The 21,881-nt window shown below is 49.0% G+C and overlaps 1 long non-coding RNA gene across 1 annotated transcript; it reads right to left on the bottom strand.

Moving 5' to 3' along the window:
- Positions 1-112: 112 nt before the first annotated feature.
- Positions 113-2,143, bottom strand: LOC147104916 (uncharacterized). The gene is made up of 2 exons (XR_015072403.1): positions 784-2,143; positions 113-662 (listed from the first exon to the last, which is right to left on the bottom strand). It is a non-coding gene; the product is annotated as an uncharacterized LOC147104916 (long non-coding RNA).
- Between the last annotated feature and the right edge of the window lie 19,738 nt (positions 2,144-21,881).

The following is a 21,881-nucleotide window of genomic DNA, read 5'->3' as shown; positions in this document are numbered from 1 at the left end:
GATTCTATGATTTTATATGACTTTTTTATATGTAGGACGTGCAAATTACCTTTACCCCGTCCAACAGTTTATCGAGTTCAGACCCAGCGGAACAAACAACTCGAGACAAAGATTTCAGGGAAAACTACTCCTTTACTTAAAAATCAGCAAGAGGTTACAAGTAAGCACACACAAAACTGTTACATATAGTAAAAGTCTACAACCCGTACTCGTTCATTCACTTATTACAAGTAAGCACGCATGGATCGATTCATTTACTTTAAGTTCAAGTGATCATAAGCAAGCACATTTACACTAACACCCACGAGTGGTTGGTTCGGTTCGGTTCGGTTCGGCGGTGACGAGCAGTACTTCTTCAGCTGGCAACTGACCAAGTTGCCCGACTTGCTGCAGCCCCGAGCCTCTTTTAGCAGCACTAAAACTTGGCAACCCGCCCACAGCATTCATGTCCCAAATAATGGTCAGCAGTTGTTATCTCTCTCTCTCTCTCTCTCTTCCTTATCTGTTTTGTTAGTTAGTCAGTGTGCCTCAAGGCCGGTTACTTCATGGTCTGAAGATGTTCCTGTTTTTGCAGTGAACTCTCAAGGTCTGTTACTTATCTGGGAAGAACTTCACAGCTGTAAGGTGTTTGGTTTCCTCGTCCTTACAGGGGTTCTTTGACTCTGGGTTTTACAGGAATAAAATGGTAGATGACACAAAGGTTTAGATTCAACCCAAAACTGTTAGTTTATTAAAACCAACAAAACACAGACAAAAACCTGTTGAGATTTGGCTGAAACTTACAATCACCCAAACGGCCAGTCGTTACCGTTGTGGATTGTAGGCCTGGATCGGGGATGACCTGTCCCTGTCCTCCTTTATCTGACTGCAGCTGCCTACACAGCGCAAACCCCTTGTAGAGTCAACTGATATTTACAGTCACCCATCCGGCTGGTTGTGGCCAACGTCGATTGCAGGCTGGAAGCTGGAGATGACCGTTTTCGCTTCCTTCTTACACCTGGCAGATCCTGTAGTCAGAGCTAGCTTCCGAGAGAGAGAGGGAGAGCTTCCGAGCGAAAAGGAGAGAGAGCTGTGGGTGTGGTTAGTTCTTTTAGTCATCTGGCCCCATGCTGGGCCTCCCCCAACCAGTTTCAGTTGTCGGTTTGCTGAACTGTCCGACATTCACACCTCGTCAACCTGTAATTCAATCACCGGAGGTGTACAGAGTTGCGAGATCGAAGATAACTCCTTATTTCCTCTCCCGCTTTCTGTAACGCATATTCAATGTGATTTCTATTACTGTTGATGGCCGGTTAGCTGATTGACTTGTGTACCTTCCATTCATGTCAGGAAGTCGATCGTGACCCCATTGTTTCAGTTAAACTCAGAGCATTGTCCAGATGTTAATTTTTCACATCGAAACTGTTGGATCCGTGGTTCAATGGATAAATAATCACACGGATGCTGTACATTAACAAATAACAGGTCTTTACTGGAGGAGGGTAATCTCTAGACTGGGGGTACAGAGGCATGCGCAAAGCTTATATACCGGTGTGGTCACTGCCGGTACTACAGTATACAGGAGCTGTAAAAAGTAGTTCTGACTTAAAGGCACATACACGACAATTCCTCCCCTTTTAGATTAATAATACCCCCTAATATTCAAATAACAATTAACATTTTTACATGTACATTAAACAACAAAAGTCCATTTATAGATTCAGTCTTTGGGGCGGCTTCCTGATCCTTTTGGGATAGCGCCTTTCCAGAGGTTCTTGTTCTTGGTGCAGGGGCGATTCTGACCCCTTTTCATCGGGTAGTTCATCGGGTTCCACTGCTACTGGGTCTGAAGTAGATGCTACCGGTATGTCGGGCTCATCCCCAGGTACTCGAGACATGGGGTTGATGCGTTCCTGTGACGCTAAGATCTGATCGACGTGGCGTCTCACAATGTTCTCCCCGACATCCACTGTGTACATCAATGGCCCCTGCCTTGTACATATCGTTCCGGGTTGCCACTTCTCTGTTCGATAGTCCCGGGCCAAGACTGGTTGCCCTACATTGAAGCTCCTTGTTGGCTTCTCATTGATGTGCTGGAATTGTTTGTCCTCAACATTTCTTCGCACATTTGGTCTGAGCAAGTCCAGACGAGATCTCAACCTTCGGTTAAAGAACATCATGGCCGGGGTCTGGTTGGTAACTGCATGTGTCGCGTTTCGGTAGGCTAATAAGAAATTGTCCATCTTATGCTGTAGTGGAATTTCATCGTCGCACATGGCCTTTATCGCCTTCTTAAAGGTTTGTACGAACCTCTCAGCCAATCCATTTGTGGCTGGATGATACGGGGCGGATGTGTAATGCCTTACCCCATTCCTTTTCATGAATTTTTGGAACTCGGCGGACACAAACTGTGATCCATTATCAGAGCAAATCTGCTCTGGCAAACCGTTTCTGGCAAATATGGTCCGTAGGACTGCAATCGTTTTCTCTGTAGTGGTTGAAGACATTTTTATCACCTCAGGCCACTTTGAATGAGCATCCACTGCTATTAAGAACATTGAGTCCATGAATGGACCAGCAAAATCAATATGCACCCGTTGCCATGGAGAGGCGGGCCACTCCCATGAGTGTAGAGGGGCATGTGGTGGTGCATTTTGGACCTTCTGGCATCCTAGGCAGCTCTTAGTTAGGTCTTCGATTTGTTGATCGATTCCCGGCCACCACACATAAGCCCTAGCAAGGCTTTTCATTTTCACTCCCCCCAGATGACCTTCATGTAGTTCATTTAGCACTCTCTCCCTTAACTTGGGTGGAATCACCACTCTGGATCCACACATCACTGTCCCCTGGCATACTGACAGCTGTTCTCTTCTGGATGAGAATGCTGGCAACAGTGAGTCGCCATGTGTTGGCCATCCCCTCACCGTCAATTCATATACCCGTGACAGCGTTGGATCATTGCGGGTCTCCTTCTCTATATCCGCGTTTGTTACTGGCAATCGTTCAATTATTGACGAATAAAATATCTCGATAGGGTCCACTGCTGGTGCTTCCTCCACAGTAGGCAGTGGCAGGCACGATAGCCCATCAGCGTTCCCATGCTGTTTCATGCCTTTATATTCTATTTCATATTGATTCGCCCCTAGAAACAGGGACCATCTTTGTAACCGCTGTGCAGTCATCACTGGAACGCCCTTCTTAGGATTAAAGATGGAGACAAGTGGTTGGTGGTCAGTCAGCAAGGTGAACTTCTGCCCATGCAGATAGTGGTTGAATTTTTTTACTCCCCATACTAGGCTGAGGGCCTCCCTGTCAATCTGGGTGTAGTTGCGCTCGGCTGAGGTTAGTGACCGAGACGCAAAGGCTACTGGCCTCTCCAACCCGCCTGGGAATTTGTGCAACAGCACCGCTCCAATACCGTAGGGTGATGCATCACATGCCAAACGAATTGGTAGTGCTGGGTTGAAATGGGCCAACACCTCTTTTGGTGTGATCAATTCTTTACACTTCTGGAAAGCTCGTCTACGGTCGTCATCCCACTTCCATGGTACCCCTGTTTGCAGTAGGGTGTTCAGCGGGTGTAATACCGTAGACAAATTTGGTAAGAACTTGTGGTAATAGTTTACCAGCCTGAGGAACGACCTCAGTTGTGACACATTTTCCGGTGCTGGAGCCTTGACTACTGCCTCAATCTTGTCAGGGGACTTATGTAACCCCTCTTCATTGATGACGTGGCCACAATACGAGATCGGTTTCTGGAAAAACTCGCACTTGTGGCGATTAGCTCATAGCCCATACTCCTTTAATCTGGTGAGCACCTTCTCCAAGTTGGCATGGTGATCACCATCATTTTCGCCCGTGACCAAGATGTCGTCCAAATAACACTGGGTCCCTGGAATCCCTTGCAGGACCTGATCCATCGCCCTTTGCCAGATAGCCGGAGCCAAGGCTACTCCAAACACCAGCCGGTTGTATTGATAGAGACCTTTATGAGTGTTGATCGTAAGGTAATGTTTCAAAGCTTCTTCTACCTCCATTTGCAAGTACGCCTGGGCTAGATCAATTTTGGTGAAGCGTTTACCTCCAGATAGCGAGGCGAAAATATCCTCAATTCGTGGAAGCGGATATTGCACGTGTGAAGGACTGGGTTCACTGTCACCTTAAAATCCCCACAGATGCGGACCTTCTTTGGTTCCCCAGGCGTATTACTCAACGACCTCTTCATTACAGGAACGATGGGTGTAGCCCACTCGCTCCAGTCCACTTTGGACAGTACTCCTGAACATTCCAACCCTTCCAGCTCTGCTTCAACAGCTGGTCTGATCGCATAAGGCACTGATCTGGCCTTCAGAAACTTTGGGCTTGCATTTTCCTCTATTTTAATCGTTGCTGTTATTCCTTTTAGTGTTCCTAGTCCCTCCTGGAACACTTCTTTTGCGTCAGTTAGCATTTTTGACAGTCGTCCAGGTGTGACGTCGTCATCCTTTTTGGCCTCAACCTTCAGTGCCTGTATGGAATGCCAATCTAATTGTATCTTCCGGATCCATTCACGTCCTAGCAGTGGTGGTCCTCCATTTGGCAATACATACATATCCATTTTAGGTATTTCCTGGCCTTTATATGTCACTTTCACCCTTATTTTTCCTTTGGGGTAGACTTTTTGCCCCGTATACGCCTTCAAGACAATCTCTGTAGCTTTCAAGGGTATGTGTGAAAATAGCCGCTTGTAGTCTCTTTGATTTATGACTGTTAGAGCTGACCCTGTGTCCAATTCCATTTCCACTTGGACTCCGTCTATCTTGAGTGTAACCCAGATAGTCTGGTGATCCTCCATTTCGGTTACCTTATGTAGTTTCAGACAACCCAGCTCCTTGCTTCCAGAGTCTGTGTCACTTTTCTGTTCGTCTGAACCACTGTCCATCACCTGGTGTACCTTTTTGTACTTCTCCTGTGGAGATTTCTTACTGTTGGTTTTCTTCCCAGACCTGCAGACTCTTGCTATGTGTCCTGCTTTCCCACACTGTCTGCACACTTGGTCCTTGAACCAACAATCTTTCTGGTCAGATAGCAAAATACTGCAGATGTTGGAAATCCGAAATAACAACAGAAAATGCTGGAAAAACTCAGCAAGTCAGGCAACATCCGTGGAGAGAAATTTGAAGAAGGGTCAAACCCGAAACGTCAACTCAAATTTCTCTCCACGGATGTTGCCTGACTTGCTGAGTTTTTCCAGCATTTTCTGTTGTTATTTTTAATCTTTCTGGTCATGTGTTGTTCTGCCGCAGCGATAGCACTTCCCTGTTCCATAGGACATTTCATTGGTGCCATATTCTTGCGGTCTCCGTTGTATCTCTGCAGCGCCCCTTGCGGCTGCTTCGTGTGATACTGCCATACTGAAAGATTTGTCCAGCGTAAGGTCCTTTTCTGATAGAAGCCGTTTCTGGGTTCCTTCACTTTGTAGCCCACACGCAAACTTGTCCCTTAACGTGTCTGCTAGTCCCGCTCCAAACTGGCAGTGTTTCGATAGCTTGCGCAGTTCCGTTAGGTACTCAGCATTGCTTTCGTCTTTGTGTTGGTTCCTTTTATGGAACTTAAATCGTTCTGCTATCAGCAGCAGTGTGGGGTTTAAGTGGTCCTGTAGGATTTCTACTATGCTTTCAAAATTCTTGTTTACCGGCTTCTCTGGGGTTATTAGTGATGCACTATCAACAACACCAAAGACTACGAGTTGAACTTATACGAAGTAGGCTTTTATTGACTAAGAACTGGAGCATGCCTCTGCTAGTGGATCCATCCTAAGAGCTCCCGGGGGAAGGGTGGTGAGTCACCTTTATACCCGGGCTTAGGGGTGGAGCCAGGGGTGGAGACATGCCCGGACTTGTACAGAGTTAACAGTGGTTTACCACACAGACATGTACAGGGTTAACAGTGGTTTACCACATTCACCCCTCGTTTAAAAAAGAGTCCGGCGGGGTGAAGTGTTTCAAAAGTTCGTATACGAAAGTCTCTCCGGGGTCTTTTCTGCCGTAATGATCTTCGTGGTGCCGGTTGCGGCGGTTCTTTGCCCGCGGCCGCTTCTCGCGTGGGACGGAGCACTGGCGTGTCGTCCTCTCGGGGTAGGGATGGCACCGGCATGTCGTCAGTTCGTGGTAGACACCCCGGTGGTGCGTCGTGGGTAGTGGTGGTGGGTGGAGGTAGTGGATGGTGATCGATGGTGTTTCGGGTGGTACCTGAGGGTGCGAGGTCTCGAATTGAGACTGTGTCCTCCCGCCCGTCAGGATACGCCACGTAGGCGTACTGTGGGTTGGCGTGGAGGAGGTGAACCTTTTCGACCAGGGGGTCCGTCTTATGGCTCCTCACGTGTTTCCTGAGCAGGACGGGTCCCGGAGACGTCAGCCATGGCGGTAGTGATGTCCCCGAGGTGGATTTCCTGGGGAAGACGAACATCTTCTCGTGAGGGGTGGCGTTTGTGGCAGTACAGAGCAGTGATCGTATGGAGTAGAGCGCATCGGGGAGGACATCTTGCCAGCGGGAGATTGGGAGGCCCTTGGATTTTAGGGCGAGCATGGCGGTCTTCCACACCGTTGCGTTCTCCCTCTCTACCTGTCCGTTACCCCGGGGGTTGTAGCTGGTAGTCCTGCTCGTGGCTATGCCCTTCTCGAGCAGGTACTGGCGCAGCTCGTCGCTCATGAACGACGAGCCCCTGTCGCTGTGGATGTAATTGGGGAAGCCAAATATGGCGAACAGGTCGTTGAGGCACCTGATGACTGTGGCGCTGGTCATGTCCGGGCAGGGGATGGCGAAGGGGAAACGGGAGTACTCGTCAATAATATTGAGGAAGTACGTGTTGCGGTCAGAGGAGGGAAGGGGCCCCTTGAAATCGACGCTGAGACGTTCGAAGGGGCGGGTGGCTTTAATCAGGTGTGCCCTGTCTGGCCTATAAAAATGCGGTTTGCATTCAGCGCAGACCTGGCAGTTCCTGGTCATGGTCCTGACCTCCTCGATGGAGTAAGGCAGGTTGCGAGCTTTAATAAAGTGGAAGAACCTGGTGACCCCCGGGTGGCAGAGATCATTGTGGAGGGTCCGTAGCCTATCGACTTGTGCGTTGGCACATGTCCCACGGGATAGGGCGTCTGGGGGCTCATTAAGTTTCCCGGGCCGGTATAAGATATCGTAGTTGTAGGTGGATAACTCGATCCTCCACCGCAATATCTTATCATTTTTGATTTTCCCCCTTTGTCTGTTGTTAAACATAAATGCTACTGACCGTTGGTCAGTGAGCAGGGTGAAACGTTTACCGGCCAGGTAATGCCTCCAGTGCCGTACAGCCTCCACTATCGCCTGGGCCTCCTTCTCGACTGAGGAGTGTCGAATTTCGGGGCCCTGGAGGGTCCGTGAAAAGAAGGCCACGGGTCTCCCCGCCTGGTTAAGGGTTGCGGCTAGGGCGAAGTCGGATGCATCGCTCTCCACTTGGAAAGGGATGGACTCATCCACTGCGTGCATTGTGGCCTTCGCAATGTCCTCTTTTATGAGGGTAAAGGCCGCACGGGCCTCTGCCGTCAGGGGGAAGGAGGTTGACTTGATGAGGGGCCGGGCTTTGTCCGCATAGTTGGGCACCCACTGGGCGTAGTAAGAGAAGAACCCTAGGCATCTCTTCAGGGCTTTTAGGCAGTGGGGGGGGGGTAGTTCCAGGAGGGGGCGCATTCGGTCGGGGTCGGGGCCGATGACTCTGTTTTCCACCACGCAGCCAAGAATAGCGAGGTGCGCGGTGCGGAACATACATTTTTCTCTGTTGTATGTCAGATTCAGCCGTTGGGCCGTACGGAGGAATTTTTCTAGGTTGGTGTCGTGGTCCTGCCGGTCATGGCCGCAGATGGTGACGTTGTCTAGATAGGGGAAGGTGGCCTGCAGCGCGTTCTGGTCAACCATCCGGTCCATCTCCCTTTGGAAGACCGAGACCCCGTTGGTGACGCCGAAGGGGACTCGGAGGAAGTGGTAGAGGCGACCGTCAGCCTCGAAGGCCGTGTACTGGCGGTCCTCAGGCCTGATGGGGAGCTGGTGGTATGCCGACTTCAGATCAATCGTCGAGAATACCCGGTATTGTGCTATCTGGTTGACCATGTCAGATATGCGGGGAAGTGGGTATGCGTCTAATTGCGTGTATCGATTGATCGTCTGGCTGTCATCAATAACCAGGCGCTGTTTTTCGCCAGTCTTTACTACCACCACTTGGGCTCGCCATGGGCTGGTGCTGCCCTCGATAATCCCTTCCCTCAGGGGTCTTTCTACTTCTGATTTAATAAAGCTCCTATCCCCGGCACTGTACCGCCTGCTTTTAGTAGCAATTGGCTTGCAGTCTTTGGCGAGGTTAGCGAACAACGGGGGGGGGGGCTTGACCTTCAGGGTGGACAGGCTGCATACTTTGCGCGGCACCGTGTTTAAATTCTGCCGGCTGCAAACTGTAAGTGGGGGCAGGGGCCCGCCATATGCCATCGTGACACTCTCCAGATGGCACTGGAAGTCTAATCCTAGCAGTACGGGAGCGCAGAGCTGTGGCAGGACGAGGAATTAAAAACCTCCGTACTCCACGCCGTTCACTGTCAGAGTCGCTACACAGTAGCCGCCGACGTCCGCCGTATGGGACTTTGAGGCCATAAAGACCTGGTGGTGTGTGTGCATAACCGATAGGGAGTAGCGTCGCACCGTGTCGGGGTGGATGAAGCTCTCCATGCTTCTGCAGTCGAAAAGGCAATTTGTGGCGTGGCCATTTACCTTTACGTTCATCATGGACCTGGCTAGTTGATGGGGCCTAGATTGGTCCAGGGTGATGGAGGCCATCGTCAAGGTCGGTGGGTCGCTGTAGTATTCGCCCACGCCGGGGGCCTGGTCCCGAGATGGTGTCCAAGATGGCGGCTCCCCCTCGGCTGACGGTGCCCAAACTGGCGGCCCGCATGGCTCACACGTGGTTGGTGGGGTCCAAAATGGCGGCCTGTACGGTACACACGCGGCGCTGCTGGAATTGGGGGTCGATTTCGCCCTGCACACTCTCGCGTAGTGGCCTTTCTTGCCGCATTTGGAGCAGGTCGTGTCCTTTGCTGGGCATTGCTGTCTGGGGTGCTTGGCCTGGCCGCTGAAGTAGCATTTCTGGCCTCTGGTCATTACAGCTGTAGTTGGGCTGCTGGCGGCTTGTGGCCTTACCGGGTCCCAAGATGGCTGCTCCCGTGGCATCCACGTGGCCATCCGGTCAGGGGGGTAGGCGTCCATGTTCTGGAGGGCCACGTCTAACGAGTTAGCGAGGGCCACTGTCTTCTGCAGGTCGAGCCCCCTCTGTTCCAGCAGCCTCTGCCGAGTATAGTTGGACCTGATGCCGGCTGCGTAGGCGTCTCGGATCAGGTCTTCCGTGCATTCCTTGGCCGTCACCGCTTTGCAATTACAGTCCCGGCCGAGGACTCTCAGTGCCAGTAAATATTCGGCGCCCGATTCCCCGGGGCGCTGTTTTCGGGTAGCCAGGAGGTGTCTGGCGTAGACCTTGTTAACAGGCCTCACATATTGTTCCTTTAGCGTCGCGATGGCGGCCACGTAAGTTGTGGCGTCTCGGATGATCGAGTAGACTCGGTGGCTCACCCGTGAGTTCAAGACAAGCCGTTTCGCGTCATCTGTAGTGACGGTAGTGCTGGAGGCCTCCAGGAAGGCTTCGAAACAGCTCAGCCAGTGTTCAAAGTTATTGGCTGCATCTGCTGCTTGAGGATCCAGGTCTAAACGTTCCGGCTTCAAGATTTGCTCCACGTCGAAAATTAGTCAATAAAATTGATGCACTATCAACAACACCAAAGACTACGAGTTGAACTTATACGAAGTAGGCTTTTATTGACTAAGAACTGGAGCATGCCTCTGCTAGTGGATCCATCCTAAGAGCTCCCGGGGGAAGGGTGGTGAGTCACCTTTATACCCGGGCTTAGGGGTGGAGCCAGGGGTGGAGACATGCCCGGACTTGTACAGAGTTAACAGTGGTTTACCACACAGACATGTACAGGGTTAACAGTGGTTTACCACAATTAGATTTCGCAGTAACCCATAAGTTTTTTCACCCATGGAATTTAACAGAACCAGTGCTTTATTAGCATCTGGCACTTCATTTGCCCTGCAGTACACCTCAATACATTCCACATATGTCGTCCAATCTTCGACTTCATTGTCGAACGTAGAGATACTGCCACTCTTCGGCATCCTTGGGTGTGCGTTAACTATCACCAATGGCGCCTCCCGCGCTTCCCCTTCTTCTCCGCTGGCACAAAATGGCGTCTCCCGTGCTTTCCTTCCTTCCCGCGCTCGCCCTTCTTCTCCGCTGCGGCTTCTCAAAATGGCGTCTCCCGTGCTCTTCCTTCTTCTCCGCGGCTGAATGGCGTCTCCCGCGCTCTCCCTGCTTCTCCGCGGCTCAATGGCGTCTCCCGCGCTCTCCCTGCTTGTCCGCGGCTCAATGGCGTCTCCCCTTTCTTCGCCCCGCAGACCCTGTTCAGCCCGTGAGCACTGGCTGTGCTCTGCGCGTTCTTCTTTTGATATTTTTCGACGCCGCTCTGTCTAGAACCCGGCTGTTTCTTACCCTCTCTCTCTCCGGTTTGTTTTATTTTCCTCGACGCCGCTCGGTGTTCAACCCCCGGCTGCGCCCTGCGCTCTTCACCCTCTGTCTTACCCTGTCGACGCTGCTCGGCTCTCTCTCTGCCGTCGGTCGGCTCCAGCCGCCGCTGCTCGGGAAGGGTCTGCGCTGGACCTGTCGTCGGTCTCTTACTGCTCGTTGTGGCTGGGGAACCAAGCCCGGCTCTCCACAGCCTCCCCTGTGAAGTTGGATCTCTGCCTGACTGCTGGGCGGTTGCTCGTGGTCGACGCCCGTGTTCCTGGCCTCGACTATTTTTTTTTTTCTTTTTTTATGTTGCAGGTAGATTCGAATCGACACTCGTCGCCACTGTTGGACCCGTGGTTCAATGGATAAATAATCACACGGATGCTGTACATTAACAAATAACAGGTCTTTTACTGGAGGAGGGTAATCTCTAGACTGGGGGTACAGAGGCATGCGCAAAGCTTATATACCGGTGTGGTCACTGCCGGTACTACAGTATACAGGAGCTGTAAAAGTAGTTCTGACTTAAAGGCACATACACTATAGAAACCAATCATGATTCAAGGCCTCACAGTTCAATGTCAATGTCCTTTTCAGAGTTAATCATAAGTCAAAGCTTTCATTGTCCAGTATCAATGTGTTCTCCAAGAACTGCAGACTTTAATGACTGGCACCTTTTCTGTGCCTTGAAGTTTAACCGTTTCATGCCCTTATGCTGGGGCCAAACTGTTCCATGAAACTTACACAGCTTACAACCACAGCAGTTTTATCTTCACAAACGTTCTCTCGGCAACCAGTCTGGGGATTGCCTGTTCTGTCTCTCTATTTGTCTGTATCATTTGCACTGTGTGTTTCTGGGATGTCTTAATTCGCTCAATTATGCCCTTTAAAGCCAGAGACAGAGGAGGTATATAGTGTCCCATATGTGGAATGGCTCGAATGGCTTCATCCTCCAGAGGCAGTCTCATCTGCAGGTAAGTGGTGTTATGATGATGTACCGGTACCAGTGTTTTAGCACCGATACCAGTGTTTCTCATTGGAGTTAAACAAACTGGCGTTCTAGTATGGGCATCGGGGTGAACCCACAATCATATGAGTAGCCGTGGTAGTCACACAACACTGTCCTTTTCCTATATACATGGTTTTAGTTTGGTTTTCGCCCCATTTATTTATTCCAATCTGACATTTTGGTGATTCTTTGTCGAGGGTGAACCCTGATGCGCCATCAATTACTCAAAAGACTGAGGTTAAGCGAGTAACAACCAGGCTTTTATTAACTAAAGAATGAAGGTCTAGTCTCGAGTGGTCGACCCGTCCAGAATACTAAGGGACTGGGAGGTAGTCACTTATATACCTGGAATAGTGGGAGGAGTCAGCCGAGGCATGTCCAGACCTGTACCTAGTGGAATACACATACACATACAGACAGGTATAACAGTGGTTTACCACATTCACCCCTTGTTTAAAAATGAGTCCGGCGGGGTGAAGTGTATTTAAAAGTTCGTGTATTGGAGTCTCTCCGGAGGTCTTGTCTGCCGCTGTGATCGACGTGGCGACGGCAGGGGTGGTGCAGCTTCCGGCGTTGCGTCCCGTGTAGGCTGGGGCACTGGAGTGTAGTCCTCGTGGGTGACGGTCCAAGGCGAGCCAGCTGCTGGGGTTGGATATCGGGTCGTGGGGGGGGGGTGGTAATGGGTAGTGGGTTACAGCGGTCCCCGAGGGTGTCGTGGGGGGGGAGGTGGTAATGGGTAGTGGGTTACAGCGGTCCCCGAGGGTGCGAGGTCTTGTATGGAGACTGTGTCCTCCCGCCCGTCCGGATACGCAATGTAAGCGTACTGGGGGTTGGCGTGGAGGAGGTCGACCCTCTCGACCAGGGGGTCCATTTTATTGGTCCTCACGTGTCTTCTCAGTAGTACCGGCCCTGGGGACGTCAGCCATGGCGGTAACGCTATCCCCGATGTGGACTTCCTTGGGAAGACAAACATTTTCTCGTGAGGGGTGGCATTGGTGGCAGTGCAGAGCAGTGACCGAATCGAGTGGAGCGCATCGGGGAGCACCTCCTGCCAGCGGGAGGTCGGACGGCCCCTAGACTTTAAGGCTAGTAGGGCGGCCTTCCAAACTGTTGCATTCTCTCTTTCCACCTGTCCGTTCCCCCGGGGGTTGTAACTGGTGGTCCTGCTTGTGGCTATACCCCTAGTGAGCAGGTACTGGCGGAGTTCGTCGCTCATAAACGATGAGCCCCGGTCGCTATGGATATAGCTGGGGAAACCGAACAGGGTGAAGAGGCTGTTCAGACATTTAATGACCGTGGCACTGGTCATGTCCGGGCAGGGGATAGCGAACGGGAAACGGGAGTACTCGTCAATGATGTTGAGGAAGTACACATTGCGGTCGGAGGAGGGGAGAGGCCCTTTAAAATCGACGCTCAGGCGTTCGAAAGGGCGAGTGGCTTTTATCAGGTGGGCTCTGTCTGGTCTATAAAAGTGCGGTTTGCACTCAGCGCAGACTTGGCAGTTCTTGGTCATGGTCCTGACCTCCTCAATGGAGTAAGGCAGGTTGCGGGCCTTGATGAAGTGGAAGAACCTGGTGACCCCCGGGTGGCAGAGGTCATTGTGGAGGGCCCTCAGCCTATCGATCTGCGCGCTGGCGCAGGTGCCACGCGATAGGGCATCTGGGGGTTCATTGAGCTTCCCAGGCCGGTACAAGATCTCGTAAATGCTGGTGTGAGGATCTTCTCCATTATAAAAAATTTAGTTAATAAAATTGATGCGCCATCAATTACTCAAAAGACTGAGGTTAAGCGAGTAACAACCAGGCTTTTATTAGCTAAAGAATGAAGGTCTAGTCTCGAGTGGTCGACCCGTCCAGAATACTAAGGGACTGGGAGGTAGTCACTTATATACCTGGAATAGTGGGAGGAGTCAGCCGAGGCATGTCCAGACCTGTACCTAGTGGAATACACATACACATACAGATAGGTATAACAGTGGTTTACCACAAACCCATAGCTGGAACAGTAGGTTGATGGACTACGTCACATCTACAAACCCATGTTGTCCCTTTCAGAGTACAACACTGCAGATCTGGTGCTATCCAAGTTCCTCCATTAATCAGATATCTTGGCTATTCCTCATTCTGTTTATGGATCAGACCAAACTCAGAGTCTTCCCCCATTCCAGACGATTCTGCCCTATACACTTTCCAAGGTTTTGTTTCATTTCCATTTTTCATTAACAAAGGCAAGGCCAATCCCACAGGCCTAATATCTTCATTTCTTTCCCTTTCCCTAGGGGCCAGAAACACCATTCCCATTTGCTGCATCAAATCATAGTCCCATTCATTCTCTGAATTCTTCGAGTTGTTAAACCACCTTCTCATTTGTGTCTCATGAATAAACAGGGGCTCCTCATGTCTCTTTATTTGATCCATTCCTTTCTGGATTACGTTCATCACAAAGCAGTACACAGGCTACACATAATGCCTCTCGTTGTCTCCTGCTTTTCATTGGCCTCATTATTATCTATTTACTGACTAATTCTCTTCTGTACTTTGCCCAATTCTCTCACTAACTCCTCAGTAGATAATAAGGTATTTTGTTGTTCCACTAAATCATCTCCCCCTCCTTGGTTCATTTTGGATAAAATGTCTTTCAATTGCTTCCTTATCATGTTCCCACATTCCCTCTATATCAGCTTGGCTCATCCCAGACAAACCTGCTGTTGCTCCTGTGCCCATCCAATCCATTAGCCCCCTGTTCCTTCATTTCTTACCCTCCTTGTGTTGACCTTCCCACCAGTCTGACTCTTCTTCTGATCCCTTACACTTCTCTGTCTCCTTTTCCACCAAGGCTTGCAACGTTCTATGCAAGAGATCTGTATAATTACAATGACAGAGTTTATTGGGCATGTCCAGTTTCATATTCAATAACACTGGTACAATCTCAAAACGGACATCATTAAATAGCACAGTCCCAGATTCGATTACTTTGAGTCTGTTTTTATTTGGGTTTGGTCGCTGAGGTGGGCAGGTATAATCTTGTGAGCTTGAGTTGAACACATGCTCAAGCTTTTTCTCAACAACTGTTACATTAATGGCCCAGAAATTCAGGTCTCCACGGGTGAGTACGCACAGGGTACTTAGCCGTAAGCCCAATGGAAGTGCCGGTTTCCTGCATGCACTGCGCATGCGTGGGAAACCGGCACTTCCGTTCCCCTGAAAGAAGGGGTTGAGAGGTGGAACGCGTGCGCCGGAGAGGCAGCGCGTGCGCATTGAACGTACGTTTTTTTTGCAGGTTTTCCCGGGAGGGTAAGTCTCCAGGAGTTACACATATAAAAAGCAGGCGCAAGGCTTGCTTTTAACAAGGTAAGTGGTGAATTAATTAAAATTAAAACATTTTTCCACAGGTTTATTATTTTTAAATACTTTAAAGAAAGGTAAGTTTATTTTTAGCCCCGTTAGAAAATGTAATTAATATTTTCAAAAATTTAAATGATTGTTTAAAATAGTTATTTCATGTAATTTATAGTTATTTTAAAAATGTGATTTTTAAAAAATTTGAAGATTTAGTGATGTTTTGGGGCTTATAGTATTTATAGGTTTGACAGCTCTTCCTGTCAAACTTATGAATGAAGCATTCCCTGCTACCATTGGCTCTCCATGGCCCACGTGATCCCAGGGGACGCATCGAACTAACTGCGCCCCTGGGATACGCAAGCACTGCGCGCCGGCAGTTGGAGGAGGCCCAGGATCGGAATCCCACGTGGGCCCACAGCTCAATGGCTGGCGCGCTAGGTAAGTGCAGGTCAGAGGCTTGCACCCACAGGAAGCCCCCGACCCGAATTTCTGGGCCATTATAAACAACATTTCCAGATACTGCAGTTAAATGGCTAGCACTGTCCATGACGGAGCATCCCACTCCTAGTGCGTCTTTGGGAAAGCTGTGTTTCCAGATTCTCCACCAGTTCAATATTTGTTTCAACTCACTGTAATTAGCATTAATTATTAAGACTCCTTTATACGGGATCCCCAAGTCCCCTATTTTGCTGCTGATAGGTCCTTGAGTTTGGATCCACTTAAAAGTGTTCTTAGCTGCACCGAAAGTATTATTTCCCATAAAACGACATTGTATTTATAGCCCATCCCCTTCTGGTACTTGTACCCTCCAGTTGTTTCATCACTGGACCCGTCCAGCCCGACCGGGCTTGTTACACAGTTCCATCTTCTTTCCAGTTGTTGTTTCACGCTGGTAGAGGTCAGCAGTAGTACAATGACCCACCACATCCTGTTCCTGTTAAAATCAAATCAAACGCAGCATTTATTCTCCATCTAGTTATCTGACCTCTTTTTCTTGCTCAGTTTACACTGACGTCCATGATACCACCCATATTGTGGCTTCTTCCCTCGTTTGCAAATGGCCAATTTAAGGTTTGTTTCTCCCAATTTGTCCATGATTTCATACGGACCTTCCCAATTAGCCTCCCAGGCCCGCCCTTTTAAAAAAGTGTTCAGCGTGTGATGTAAGAAAAAGGAGGCTTACCATCAAGTAACTTTAAAGTAAGCTTTAAGTAACTTATAAACACACTATATACAAGAGAGGTCTTTACCATGCCTCTGGTAGAAGCCTCTTACAATACTGAACAGACCAGTATTTATACCAGTCCAACAGGAAGTGACACATGACAGGAAGTGAGGTATGTACACAGTTCATAGTTCACAGGAAGTGATGACATAACTTCCCGGAAGTTATTATTTTTATCACATTCTTCCCTCCTGCAGGTTTAGGAGGCTGTGGTCTACCTTTTGGTCTGCAGCCGCCGAACAAGGAAGAGTCGCACCCGTTTGGATTCCCGTCGTAGAGGGTCGCTGGTCCGCTTACATGCGGTTGGCCATTGGCCAGAGTCCGTGTGGCCTGGATTGCCCTGTGAAGGGTCGGGGAGATCATGGCTTCGAGTACGAGCCCCAATAGGTTCAAAGTCAGACTGCCTCTGTTCAGAGGGAGGTGCAGAGCTGGTCTGTGGCAGACCAGTACTTTCATGCGTGGTACTGGGAGGGTCGCAACCTTGAGCACGGGGTTCTACCGGCACCAAGCTAGTTGGTGTCCGATCAGGATCCTGGAGAGGGGTACCCGATAGGTCCCAAGAGTTTCCTGGTGAAATGCCATCACCCGACGTCCCACTAGGTCCTGGTGGGCAGGGAGCCAGATCCCGTAATGATACGGTAGATTCTCGGCCGTCGGAATATCGTATGTTTGCATAGGTGGGGTTGGCATCGGTTAGTTCGACCTCGTCTACAAGAGGGTCATTTTTAGACGTCCGAACGTATCTTCGGAGTAATACAGGTCCAGGAGTAGTTAGCCATGACGGGAGTGATGTCCCATGAGATGAGCGACGCTGGAATCCAAAGAACCGCTCATGAGGTGTAGTATTTGTGGCTGTAGAAAGCAGGGACCGTATAGAGTGCAATGCATCCGGAAGCACTGTTTCCCATTGCTGGTCTGGTAGGCCCCGAGATCTTAAAGCGAGACGTACGGAATTCCAGATGATACCGTTATACCTCTCTACCTGCCCATTTCCGATGGGATGGTATGGTGTTGTTTTGCTTGTAGCAATTCCCCGTTCTGAGAGGTAGTCCTTGAGTTCCCTCGACATAAAGGATGGACCCCGATCTGAGTGAATATAAGCCGGCATGCCACAGAGAGAAAATACCTGCTCAAGGCAGCAGATTACTGTGGACGCCAGCATATTGGAGCAGGGGAAGGCAAATGGAAAACGTGAATATTCGTCAATCATGGCGAGCAAATATGTGTTCCGAGTTGAAGAGGGCACTGGGCCCTTAAAATCGATGCTAAGTCGTTGCATCGGTTGGGTTGCATGTATGAGTATGCCATCTGAGGGGCGGAAGAACTGAGGTTTTAATTCCGCACAAAGCCGGCATTCTGAGCATATTTTCTTTACATCTCCAGTGGAAAAAGGGAGATTCCGTGATCGTACGAAATGTAGCATGCGCGTAACGCCAGGATGGCACAAACCATTGTGGACATCCATGAGGGTGGAGGATGACATAGTGGAGCAGAATGCCCATGTGAGGGTGTCCGGGGCCACATTCTCCTTGCCAGGCCGATAGAGAATGGTATAACCAAAAGAGGCCAGTTCCATCCTCCAAAGTTGTATTTTATTATTCTTAATTTTGGTTCGTTTTCGATTATCGAGCATGAAGGCGACTGATCGTTGGTCCGTGATCAATGTAAAGTGCTGGCGAGCTAGAAAATGGTTCCACTTCCGTACTGCCTCTATGATGGCTGTGGCTTCTTTCTCAACCGGAGGATAATGTAGCTCGGCACCTTGTAAGGTCCTGGACATAAATGCTACAGGACGACCTTCCTGATTCAGAGTAGCCGAGATCGCCACCTCCGAGGCATCACATTCAACCACGAAAGGGAGATTCTCATCAATGGAGTGAAGAGCCGCTTTCTCCAACTGTTTTTTGAGAAGGTTAAAGGCTGCAACAGCTGCTGTTCCCAGTGGAAATGATCTAGCATGCAGCAAGGGTTGGATTTTGTCCGAAAAATGAGGAATCCATTTAGCGTAGTATGCAAACAGACCGAGAGCCCGACGTAAAGAAGCCGGATTCTTAGGTGACGGGAGCTCTTGGAGCGGGCGAAGTCTTTCTGGGTCTGGCTTAATGATACCATTGCCTACGCAGTAGCCAAGGATGTTGATGGTCGGTTGCGACTCAACAGATTTGGATTCATTCAGGGTCAAATTACGGCGATGGAGGGCATCCCGAAATTTTTGGAGGTTGGAGTCGTGTTCCTGTCGATCGTGACCTGCAATGGTAATGTTATCAAGATAGGGAAAAGTGTCCCTTAGGTTTTCCTGCTTAACCAGGCCATCCATTGCCCGTTGAAAGACAGCCACTCCATTAGTAACCCCGAATGGGAGGCGACGAAATTGGTACAGCCGTCCATTAGCCTCAAAGGCTGTGCACTGCTTATCTGAGACCTTCAAGGGTAACTGATGATAGGCACTTTTTAAATCGTAAGTTGAGAACACTTTGTATTCGGCCAGTTTATTAACCATATCATCAATGCGTGGCAATGGGTAGGCGTCCAAGTCGGTATATTGATTGATGGTTTGCGAATAATCGATGCATAGTCGCTGTTTGTGAGGTTTTAGAGGGTTCTTGACAATGACGACTTGAGCCCGCCAGGGCGACGAACATGGTTCAATGATATCCTCTGCTAGAAGTCGAGAGATTTCAGCCGCAATAAAAGATTGGTCTTCCTGATTAAAGCGCCGCGATTTCGTTATTATCGGTTGGCATTGAGGCGGAATACTGGCAAATAATGAGGGTTCATCAAGTGAAGCTGCTGATAATGCACAAAATGGTAATTTAGACGGTATATTAGAAATAGTAAGTCCGGGTTTGGATCCACCAAACTCAATGGTGAGTTTCTTATGCTGTTTTTGGAAGTCCAATCCTAAGAGGAGATCACTACATAAGTCCTTGAGCACCGAAAGTCGGGTGGAGGGATACATACGACCATGAAGTGTCATATCAACAACACAAAAGCCGGAGATTCTGGTATTAAGTGATGACTGGGCCATCGCAATTGCCTGGTCCGATGGGAAGACATGTAGTTTCAATTTCGCAACAATCTGTTCCTTAATGAAACTATCAGTACTTCCTGAGTCAATTAAGGCATCTAAGGTATGCCCTTTAATTGAAATTTTTGTGGCAGCATGAGACAGATTCTGTGGGCAAGCAGCTGTAATTGGTGTCGTTGCACAGAGAGTGGCTAAAACTCTCGGTGTGCTTCTTCGGGAGAGAGCTCAAGAGGAAGCTTGATAGGTCCTAGCTGGAGCATCTTGATAGGCCCTAATTGGGGCAGTTCGGTAGGCCTTAGCTGTATTGGCCCTCGTAGAGGCCCTTGATAGGCAAACTTTAGCAAAGTGTCCTTTTTTCCCGCAATAACTGCAGATTGCATTGCGAGCAGTGCAGGTTTTCCTAGGGTGAAAAGCATCTCCACAAAAGAAACATTCCTTCCTAGATTGCCAAGAGGCTGCTAAAGTGGGGTCGTCCTCCTCTTCTTCATCAGAATTATCAGAATTAGATTCCCCCATGATAGGGTTCACCTGAGACCGCTTGAGTTGTCTGGTTGCAGCTACAGCAGCAGATCGAGATCTGGGCAGCTGATAGAGGTCTGCATTTCTCTTTGCCAAATCCAGTGAACAAGCTAGGTCAAAAGCTTTTTGTAGCTCAAGTGTTTTACTTTCTAGTAGACGCTGGCGTATAAATGGAGAGGCAATCCCGCAGATGAAAGCATCACGAATCATTTCTTGGCGGTACAGCTCAGCTGAGGCTGCCTGAAAGTTACAATCTACGCTGAGCCTGCGAAGTTCTTGCAGGAATTCGTCAATTGATTCCCCTGGCCCTTGTCGGGCTGTGGCCAGTAGATGTCTAGCATAGACCTCATTTGGGGTCTTGGCATACAGTTTCTTAAGTGCCCGAATCACCTCATCATAATTATCCCATTCATCAACATATTCGAACACTTTTGGGGTCACATAATTGATAAGTATCTTCAATCTAGCAGGAGCATCCGCTTCACATTCATCCAGAAAATTCTCAAAAGTACGGTACCAATGCTTCCATACCCTGCCAGCTGCTGGTGCATTCGGGTCCAAGTCCAGACGAATAGGTCTAAGGATTTTCTCCATGATGGGTGGTTCCCTGGATCCTTAATTCCGAGTTTGTCCGAAGGTCTAGTATTCGTGAGTGTAAATACTAAGTTACTTAAATTGATGTAAGAAAAAGGAGGCTTACCATCAAGTAACTTTAAAGTAAGCTTTAAGTAACTTATAAACACACTATATACAAGAGAGGTCTTTACCATGCCTCTGGTAGAAGCCTCTTACAATACTGAACAGACCAGTATTTATACCAGTCCAACAGGAAGTGACACATGACAGGAAGTGAGGTATGTACACAGTTCATAGTTCACAGGAAGTGATGACATAACTTCCCGGAAGTTATTATTTTTATCACAGCGTGGTTGTCCCTGGTGGTGTTAAAATGAGTGGCACCCATCTTCTCCACTGCATGGAGCAGAGTGGACTCTAGAGATTGTTGGAGGTTCTGGAGGAACTGGTTATGGATCTGGTGAGTAGCAATGGGGAGCGGAACCCCATTTGGATGAGCAATTTGCACCTGTCGGCCTGTCATCAGCTCAAATGGGCTGTTTCCGTAGAGCTCACTGGTGTGGCACGGATGGCCATCAGAATAGCAGGCAAACCCAATCAGTGTTGGTCTTAACCAGATCGTCAGTTCTGTAGGATTCCCCCCCCCCCCATGGTAAAAATTGCACAATGAAATATAAAAACCTAGAACTGCCGAGCCAGCAAAAAGGGCTCGGCAATAAAGGGTTAATTCAAACACTGCAGCTGAAACTGGATCACAGACAATCTAAAATATGAATGCTTCTGAACAAGAACATTTGCAAATTAATTTACCTTAAGGGGTTACATTGTCCACCTTAGACCATGGCCCCTGAATAACTAGTTTCAGTGCAGGCCTAGACACTGGGCCGGGCCTCGAACCTCTAGAATACGAATGCTAACAGAAACCAACAACTTCACACATGCAGTCACTTTGGGAGGGTTGCATTGTCAGAAAGATATCTCAAATCAATGGACAATACCAGGAACAATTCACACATTTTGAAACGAATCGTATGCTCAAGAGGGGGCCAGGAAATACTGCAAGTTGGTTTTGGTGTAAAGTGAGATCACTTCAAAGACAGCGTGTGGGGGAAGCCGGCGGCAGAACAGCGAACAGAAAGATTCTGGCCGACAATCAACTCCAAGAGACGGCCGATCGGGAGTGGTGATTGTATGTTTCAGCCAAATCATAGAGGGGGCTTTTATGATTGAGTCTGAGTAAGTTTGTGAGTTTCAGTCAGATCACAATAAGAGCTTTGTGATTGAGTCTGGGTAACTTTATATGTAACAATCAAATCGCGGACGGGCTTAACTGTGTCATATTGTGTCGATGCAAATGACCCTTGCGTAGGGGTTTGTATTTTGGGGTTGTTAGCCTGATATAAATTGTAGGGATTTATACTGGGAAGGTAATTGTGTGTATGTGTGTTCAATAAACAAACGAATCAAAGGTTGAGCCAACACCCTGTGCCGTGTGTATTTTGTTCTTATAAATCCTGACATCCAAGAACTGTGTGTAACGGGGAACCAGTATCGGAGAAAACCCCTTATAGAATCTGGCGACCGCG

This window comes from Somniosus microcephalus, chromosome 19, assembly GCF_052327205.1.
Source record: "Somniosus microcephalus isolate GS21.2 chromosome 19, FLI_Smic_1.0, whole genome shotgun sequence".
Lineage (NCBI taxonomy): Eukaryota > Metazoa > Chordata > Chondrichthyes > Squaliformes > Somniosidae > Somniosus > Somniosus microcephalus.
The sequence above is the reverse complement of the archived record's forward strand: the minus strand, read 5'-3'. Positions and strand labels throughout refer to the sequence as shown.